Source organism: Pteropus medius, unplaced genomic scaffold (genome assembly GCF_902729225.1).
Source record: "Pteropus medius unplaced genomic scaffold, Ma_sr-lr_union100, whole genome shotgun sequence".
Lineage (NCBI taxonomy): Eukaryota > Metazoa > Chordata > Mammalia > Chiroptera > Pteropodidae > Pteropus > Pteropus medius.
Genome location: NW_024349803.1, coordinates 12423932 through 12433170, shown reverse-complemented (window position 1 = coordinate 12433170; position 9239 = coordinate 12423932). Strand labels below are relative to the sequence as shown.

The window sequence follows — 9239 nt, the reverse complement described above, 5'->3', positions numbered from 1 at the left end:
CGCCACATAAACAGAAGCGCCCATTGGTCCGCGCCGCGTGACGTCACGGGGCCGACATGCCTCTTTCACGTGATCGCTAAGGGGTTTCTTAATGAAAGGGGCCGCGAGGCGGGGCCAGAGCGCGTGCGGGCAGGCTAGTGGGTCACTGTACCCTCGCAGCTAATTCAATTCGTAGGCCCGCCCGGGCCCCAGGCTCCTGCCCCCACTAGGTGAGAAACCGTCTGGGTTCCCGGTAGGCAGCAGAATGGGGGCAGGAGCGTGCTAAGTTTCTTAATTACCTAAAAAAAAAAGAATTCTTTTAGAGCAAATTTTAGGTTTGCAACATGATTGAGAGGAAGGTACAGAGATTTCCCATTTACCCCCTGCTTGATTCACTTTCTAAAAATTGTGTTTATGACCACATTTCTTCTTGGTATCTACCTCGCAGCAATAGTCAAACAACGCATGAAAGGACTCACACAAGGATACTTGTATTTGGATCACAAACTACAGTGTTTACAAACAATGCTTCTAGTAGTGAGAAATTGGCATCTTTAGGGGAATGGAGAAATCATCAAACATTGCTAATGCGGAATATTTAGCAATTATAACAAGGGGTGAAGTAGATATGTAGGAGAAAAAAAATCTCTAAGGCCTAGTAACTAAAACATGCAAATAAAATTAAAACACTAAGGTTTATTTTAGAAAGAATGGAGAAAATGAGCATTTACTCTTTCTAACTATCAAATGTTTCTTATATGTATGTATAAGAAGATCAAGGACTAAGGGACAAAAAATGTTTTCTTTCTACAGAACATGGTGATTAAATATTAAAAAAATTAGTTAATTAGTAATTATTCCTAAGGTGTAAAAAAGTAGAGAATAACATAACACGTAATCTGTACTCATCACCCACACTAAATGAATGTTAACCGTTTCCACCTCTTTCTACCTAACTTCCATACTACCTGCAAGGCCCTCACCACCCTTTACCATACATGTGCCATTATCCAGGGCCCACCTTTCTTTCCTTACTGGGCTACTTCCTTCATAAAGTCCTCCCTGACTGCCTCAGCTTTTCTATGTTCTTTACCTTTCCTAAAGTGCTACAGAATGTACGGACTGCACACCACTGGCAAGTGTTCACCCACTCCGCAGTAAATACTTATCAGTAAAATGGAGTATTCACAAGGTAGTTGTGAGGACTAAATGTGTTAAAATATGTAAAGCACCCAGGGCAGTGCTATATAAGGCTTACTTATAACAATTAGTAGTATTTTAATGCCTCGTATTCTTAATAACAAAAATGGTAATTGATATTTCTTGAGCACTTATTAACGTGCCAGGCTCTAAACTGAGCACTTCACAGCATTCTCTTATTAAACTCTCGCAACTACCCTATGAGATAAGTGATATTATCCCCCTAATTTTTCATGAGACTGAGGTGTAAAATAATTAAGTTCACTTGCCCCAAATTATCCAGTTCATCCAGAAAAAGTTTGAATTTGAATCTAGCAGAGTCTGTCTGATTCCAGAGCTTCAGTTCCGTGAAGTAATAGCTGTTCACTAGAGGGGGGAAATTATGAAAAAAACAAAAAAGAATTAAAAATTGATACCTGGCTATACTTTCTTCAAACCATTGCATTAACATTTGGTGGATATTTATTTCTTTTTAACAGCAGCTTTATTGAGATATCATTCACATGCATAAAATTCACCTATTTAAAGTGTACAATTTAGTGGGTTTTAGTATATTCTCATGGTTGTACAACCATCACCATAACCTAATTCCAGAACATCTTTCTCACCCAAAAAGAAATCCTACACTCCTTAGCAGTACTCCCATTTTCCTTTCCTCTATCCCCTGGCAGCCACTAATCTACCTTCTGTCTTTTTGGATTTGCGTAATCTGGACTTTTCATATAAATAGAATCATACAGTATGTGGCCTTTGTGTCTGGCTTCTTTTACTAACCATAATGTTTTCAAAGTTCATTCATGCCGCATGTACCAGTTCTTCATTCCCTTTTATGACTGAATAATTTTCCTCTGTATAGATATATCACATTTTGTTTATCCATTCTCAATTGATAGCTGTTTGAATTGTTTCCACTTTTGAGCTACCATGAATAATGATGTCATGAATATTTGTGTACAAGTTTTAGCACGGACATGCTTTTCAATTCTCTTGGGAGTATACCTGGAGTGGAATTGTTGAGTCAGATGATAACTCTATGCTTAACCCTTGAGTAACCACTCTACTGTTTTCCAAAGTGATTGAACCATTTTAGTTGTATTGCTTTTAAGACAATAGCTGTAGATCCATGTTTTTGACATAGTGAATGCCATAGTAATTACGTATAATGAAGCTTCTGAAACTGGTAAGGAGGGAGCCAGAATTCTCATGTACGGTAACGGTTATTCCTGTAATGAGCAGTAACAGTTCATAATGTAACTGTTTCCTTTTGAACCTCCTTCAGATGCCATCGTGGAAGTAGCCTTTGCTCCCTGCATATACGGGCTGGTAAATCATGGGGACTGCCCACTTGGATGTGGTTGCTGAGGTCATTATTCTTACTGTGATTCCAGAGTTGAGTTGTGCTTGCTGAGGTTCCCACTGCACTGTCATCCTGCTGCTCCTTTATAACCTTCCTTCCTCATTCCTGTTGACTAGAGCACATCTTCAAGTGATTCTTTTAAGACTGGCACAAAGTTTTCTTGAGCCCTTGCCCCTTATACAAACAAGCTTCCAGGTGTTTTTCCAGAGTGACGTCAGGGCAGGGTGGGTGGATCTAAGTCCAAGCTTTGGTGTCAGGCACAGCTTCACTTCCTCCAGCCCCGCCATTCCTGCCAAGGGGTCTTCTGGGAGTTGTAGTTTTTATTGACGCTAGAAAGAAACATGGGGAAGGGATACCCACAGCTCTATGCTTGCCTCAAAACAAACAAATAAGCTCATTGTAAAGTAGAGGGGACTGCTACTCTACTTCCTGATTATACTGGCCTCGAATTTTAATTGCTAATGTGCTGAACAAAAGTTGTTAATAGCTGTTTGTGGGAGAGTGGAGCATAGATGGACCACTGACGTCATTTTTCTCCCCACCTAGCCTCTATTGGTTTTGTAGATACAGAAAATTTGTGTGGGTTTTAAGCCTTGGATTGGCAACATTAATTTTAAGTGTCTGAGTAGAATTTTTTCTTTTTAATCTTTGTTTCTTCTTAGGTATTTTAATGGGAGATTGAGAGAGATTATTTTATAGTCTCTTAGCCAAGTGCCATTTTATTTACTTTTTCCCTTACTTTGCTTTTAATAAAAAGTAGTAAATTCAAACAATACAGAGGTGCTCAAGGTGGGAGTTAAAACAACCTCCCTTCCCAAATCCCACCACTCAGCAGTCATCATTGATAAGAGTCAGGTAAGTGTCCTTCTGTGTACTCTTATGCCATGATTGCAGTCATCTCAAAGAGCCTCAGATTTATACAGCTCTCACCACGTGACAGACGTTGTTGCAAGCTCTTCATGTGAATTTAAATGCATCCACTCTAGAACCTAATGAGGAATATTTTACAGGAAACAGATACAGAGAGGTTAGAGGATTTATTAAGGTGACTTACCTAGCAAATAGCCGAGCTGAAATGGAAACCTAGGGAGTCTGGCTCCAGAGTCTGTACTCTCATCCTCTATTCTATACCATCTCAATTGTCTTTTGGTTAACTGAGAATATTAGCCATAGTTCCAACCCCAAAAGGGGGTGGGAATTTTGGAAGAATTTAAGATGTGCCCAGAGGACAAAATGTGTACTTACATGTGAGCCCCAGAAGGAGTCATGAAGTCAAAAAAACTTGCATTGCTCCTGAATGCAAGTTTGATGTTTTATTGAGCCACCACTCCCATCAGCTACGCTGTGTAACATTTTTAGTCAATAATGGTTAAAGTTTCTTCCGATACACAGGTGATAAGTAGAGCTACCACTGAAAATAGATAAGGAGCTTGTAGAAATGGATATTTCCCCAGAACAAATTAACAGTTTCCTTGTAGGCAATACCATCTCACAGGGACCAATTCAGAAGGCTTGGAAAAAAACCAACAAAGGACTAATAGAAGGGTGGGGAGACCTTGCAAAGAAATGCATGACTTGTTGACATAAGGGTATAACATACATTTTGAATTTTATCTGGATAATGCCTGAAATGTCAACAGTTTGTGGTAATACAGTAGTACCCTGCCTCCCATTTAAGAAACTAACCAAAGGCCCTACCCAAGAGCCCTGCTTTGAAACCCAACTTGTATCTTGGCATTTGGATCTTGCTCTTAATGCTAATTCTGTTATTACAAAGTAATTAATGCAGATAAACCACCCAATTCAAAATATGGGCAAAATACTCAAATAGATATTTTTCCAAAGATTTACAAATGGCCAATAAGCACTTGAAAAGTGCTAATCATTAGAGAAATGAATATCAAAATCACAATGAAGTCTATGGCCATGCTACCCTGAATGAGCCCAATCCCGGCTGATCTCGGAAGCTAAGCAGGGTCGGGCCTGGTTATTACTTGGATGGGAGACCACCTAGGAAGATCAGGTGCTGTAGGTGTAAAAAATAAAAAAAATAATGGATTGTAAGCTGACAAGGTCCTTCCAATCTGTGAGGTCAACCAAGGGTTGCCTCGCCTAAAAAAAAAAAAAAAAAATCACAATGAGATACCACTTCACACTCATTGGGATGACTATTATAAAAATAAAACAAAAGCAGAAAATACCTGGTGTTGCCAGGATTTGGAGAAATTGAAACCTTGTGCATGGCTGGTGGGAATGTAAAATGGTGCAGCTGCTGTAAAAAACTGGATGGCAGGTTCTCAAAAACTTAAACATAGAATTACCATATGATCCAGCAATTTTACCTCTAGGTATATACCCAAAAGAATTGAAAGCAGAGACTCAAACAGATAATTCACACCAAAGTTCATAGCAGCCCTATTTGCAATAGCCAATAGGTGACAACTCAAGTGTCCATCATCAGATAAATACATAAATAAAATGTATATACATACAATGGAATATTTATGCAGCATTAAAAAGGAGGGAAATTCTGACACATGCTACAACATGGATGAACCTTGAAGACATTATGATGAAATAAGCCATCACAAAATGGCAAATATTGTATGATTCCAGTTACATGAGATACCTAGAATAGTCAAATTCTTAGAGAAAGAAAATAAAATAGTGGTCACCAGGGGCTGGGGGAAAGTGGAATTGGAGAGTTAGTGTTTAGTGGGTATGAAGTTTCAGTTTGGGATGATGGAAATATTCTGGAGATGGGTGGTGGTGATGGTTGCACTATAATGTGACCACTTAATACCACTGAATTATACATTCAGAAATGGTTAAAATGGTAAATTTTATGTTATAGATATTTCACCACAGTGAAAAAATGATGAAAGCAATGCTCATGGTTGTCAAAAAGCAAATATATAGTATTGATAAAGTTATAAAGTAAAACATCAAGTTCTCTACCACATCCTCTGTTTCCTCATTTTTGCTCTGAGAGGTAACCACTTTCAACTTTATACTTTTTCTTTAGCTCCATATCTCCCAATAATAGCGGTGCATGCTGTTTTTCTTGATTCATTAATATTAGACATCATCTATTACACTTCTGGTTATAATAGATGCAGATTTAGCTTTTTAACTTCACTCTTCTACTTCCTATTTTCCTTGTCCCATCTTCCCAAAAGTCATATCACAAATTTTTAGGTGACAATTATTTATCTTATTATGACTGTGTAAATTTTTTCCACTGCAAAATCACATGGTGTACGTGTTTGTTATAAATTTTTACTTTTTCTGGTTAACAATTGTACTTTTTCCCCTATTTGCTTAATTTTCTAAACCTATCCTTAATTTTTTCCACATAATATGTCATATCGATGGACCAAAAATACTATTTTCTAAATGTTTACATATTAGTCTATTAATCCCATTTTTTACCTCCCTCCTGGATTCTTCCATTTTCCTGCTCAAGCCTGAACTAGTGCTCTCTTGGCTGCACCATTGTCATCCTGGGATTTACATCCCTCTATCTGTTTCCTGGATCTCATTTCTTTTCTTTTTTTATTTGCTACTTCATTTTGCTGAAGTACATCACTCAGCAGCTGCCAAAGAAAAGGTGCATAGGAGATATTATTGTCATTATTATCAGGTCACGCATGTTCTTTTATCTTCGCATGTGATAATTTGACTAAATTTAGCATTCTGGGTTGAAAATCATTTTCCCTCTGACTTTTGAAGCCATTGCCCCATTAATTTCGAGCTTTTAGTTCTAGTATTGAAACATTTGACTCCATTTGTACCTCTGGTCTTTAATATGTTTTTTGCTCTTTTCACCTTTTAGGATCTTTAATTCTCGGTTTGAGGAAATTTCATGACAAAGTGCTCTGTTTGTGGCGTGGGTCTCCTCGTTCACTATGCTGTGTACTCGGTGGATCTTTTCTGTCTGAGAAAAAAATCTAAGATTTACCCTTGGGGTGTTCTTTAATGATGTTAAGTGCTAATTTCCGTCTTTCAGCCCCCTTGAAGCCAAAAAGTATAGTTGATATTTTCTCTCCCTCACAGTACCTGGCAAGATCATAGCACTGGGTCAGCACCCCGAGGTCAGGAGCCAGTGGTTAGAAGGATAGACTGCTGCTGCTTTGGCTGCAATGCTGTGAGAAGCAGTACTTGACAGATATTTAGCCGGGAAGAGCGTGGTAACAGCTTCATTTCACAAGTGACCAATTCCTTTGAATATGAGGTGGGGTGAACCAGTTAAGCAGCTTTTTATTTTCTCTAGTCTCCACTCCAGGCCATGCCCTCACACGTGCTTGGAAGAGTGAACAGGAAAGAAATGGAGAACAGGATTGGGGAGTCTCCTTGTACTTGGAATTAGGGTCAAAGATCAGTGCTAGAAGGGAAAGCCCCATACCGCATAGTCAGAATTTTCATGGAAAAGCCCTTAAATCTCCCAGAAAAGCAGGATATGAAGAACTTTTTGTACTTAATGTTTCTCTCAGCTCCTCAATTAATTCTTTAATGTCTTCTTCCAGGAGGTCAGTGAAACCATTGCCATTCAGTTTCTTGGCCAGAGTTAAACAATTTGTTTTTTTATCTTTTCATTGATTAGGAAACACTTAAAGTTGTTTTCACTATTTTGGCTCTGTAAGCCTTTAACTGCCAAATAAGATGGAGTAACAGAGATCAGAAGTATTGACAACGAGGCAGAATATACAAACCTATGGTTTTATATATTGGTTTTAAAGACACTTGATATCAGGCAGTGAAAGATAATGATTTTTGAGAGATGAGAAACAAAACAAGCCATAAAATGACCCAGCTTATCGCCTGGAGATAAGTTTCCAGGCTACAACACAGGAGGACTGCTTTGCTAACCAGGCAGAGCCTGGCAGACTCTCTGGGTTGAGGACAGGTATCTGAGAGTTCAGGGAGACCAAGGCAGGTGGGGTTTGTTGGACAGAGTACCAAGAGCCCCAGATATCCGTATAGGATCCTCCTTAAGTTTTCAGCTGAGTACTGATCAACACAGGCACATGAGGAAACTACCTGAGGGAGGACAAAAACCTCCTCATAGTTTTAGGGGGAACAGTATGCGGCATTCACTCAGAGCCAGGAATATTCTCATCAGCCAGAATGGAAAAATCTCACCCATCATGGGGCACTGGATATAGTACTCAGAAGGGCCTCACTAATGGGGAAGAATTAGTCTTAGACTAAACACTGTTCTGGCCCTGCCTAATACATCATAAAAGTGAGATGTGAAAGGATTAAAGTATGTGCAACTAAATACATCCCAGAACAACTGTCAAAAATATGTATAGAGATACAAAAATACCCAGCATCAACAAGGTAAAATTCATAATGTTGGGAATCAAAAATTACCAGGCATGCAAAGAAGCAGGAAAATATGACCCAAAATATGCTATTATAAGTTATATATATATTTAGAGAGGAGAGATTGTATCATTTGAAGGTAAACTGTGATAAGTTAAAGAAGTATACTGTAAACCCATAAACACCACTAATATAACAAAGTTATAGCTAATTAGCCAACAAAAGAGATAAAATTGAATCATAAAAAATATACAATTAAAAATAGAAAATGGGAAAAGGGTACTAAGAGCACATGGGACAAATAGAAAACAAATATCAAGATGATAGTGTTGAACCTAACTATAGCAATAATCATATTACCTGTGAATGTCTCTAATTAAAAGAAGATAGCCAAATTGGACCAAAAGCAAGACCCAACTATATGCTCCCTATAATTTAAATATTAAGACACAAATGTGTTAAAATAAAAAGATGGGAAAAGGTATAACCTGATATCACTAGTCAGAAGAAAGCTGGAGTAGCTATTTTATTAGACAAAGTAGATTTCTACATAAAGAATATGCTCGGAGATAAAGAAGGTCATTTCATAATTATAAAGAGTCAATTCATCAAGAAGATATAACAGTCCTAAATGTTTATTTCCCTAATAATAGAGCTACAAAATACATGTAGCAAAAACAGATAGAAAAGCAGAGGAGAAATGGACAAATCCATAATTATAGTCAGATATTTCAAAATCCCTCTCTAAATAATTGGTAGAATAAGTAGATGCACAATCAGCAAGGATATATTAGTTTTGAATAACACTAACAACCAATTTGTACTAATGGACATTCTAAGTGCACAGGGAACATTTACTAATAAGACTAGATTGTGGGCCAATAGAATATATCTGAAAAATTTTAAGAAGACTCAAGTCATGCAATTTGGTTCCCTAATCACAATGGAATTAAATTAGAAACCATACTTTTAGCCAAGTTATATGATTTTAGACTTGAGTGCATCTACTGCTCTTATTATTTGATTCTCATAAATTATGTGCATGATTCCAATCATATGGGCAAAGAGAGGATGTGTAGGCAGAATGTAGTGAGTCATTAGATGTGTGTAGGTAATAGGTAGGTGATTGAAGACGTGATAAATTGGTAAAATGGTGATTGTGGGTGAGAATAGTACACCATGCATTTGAGTTAAGAAATAAAATGTTTGTTACTGTTATGCGACTAAGTTTTATTCAACTAATTTTTATCAATTAGGGATCTGACACTTTAGTGGATGCTTTGACATATATTATTTTATTCTGTTCTCACAACACACCTATGAGGTTAGATTTTTTTTTTCCTACTTAGGAGAGAGGGAAGATGAAGAAGTAGAG

At 37.7% G+C, this 9239-nt stretch overlaps 1 pseudogene; it reads left to right on the top strand.

Moving 5' to 3' along the window:
- Positions 1-4452: 4452 nt before the first annotated feature.
- LOC120582528 (uncharacterized) lies at positions 4453-4571 on the top strand (annotated as a pseudogene).
- Positions 4572-9239: the final 4668 nt, after the last annotated feature.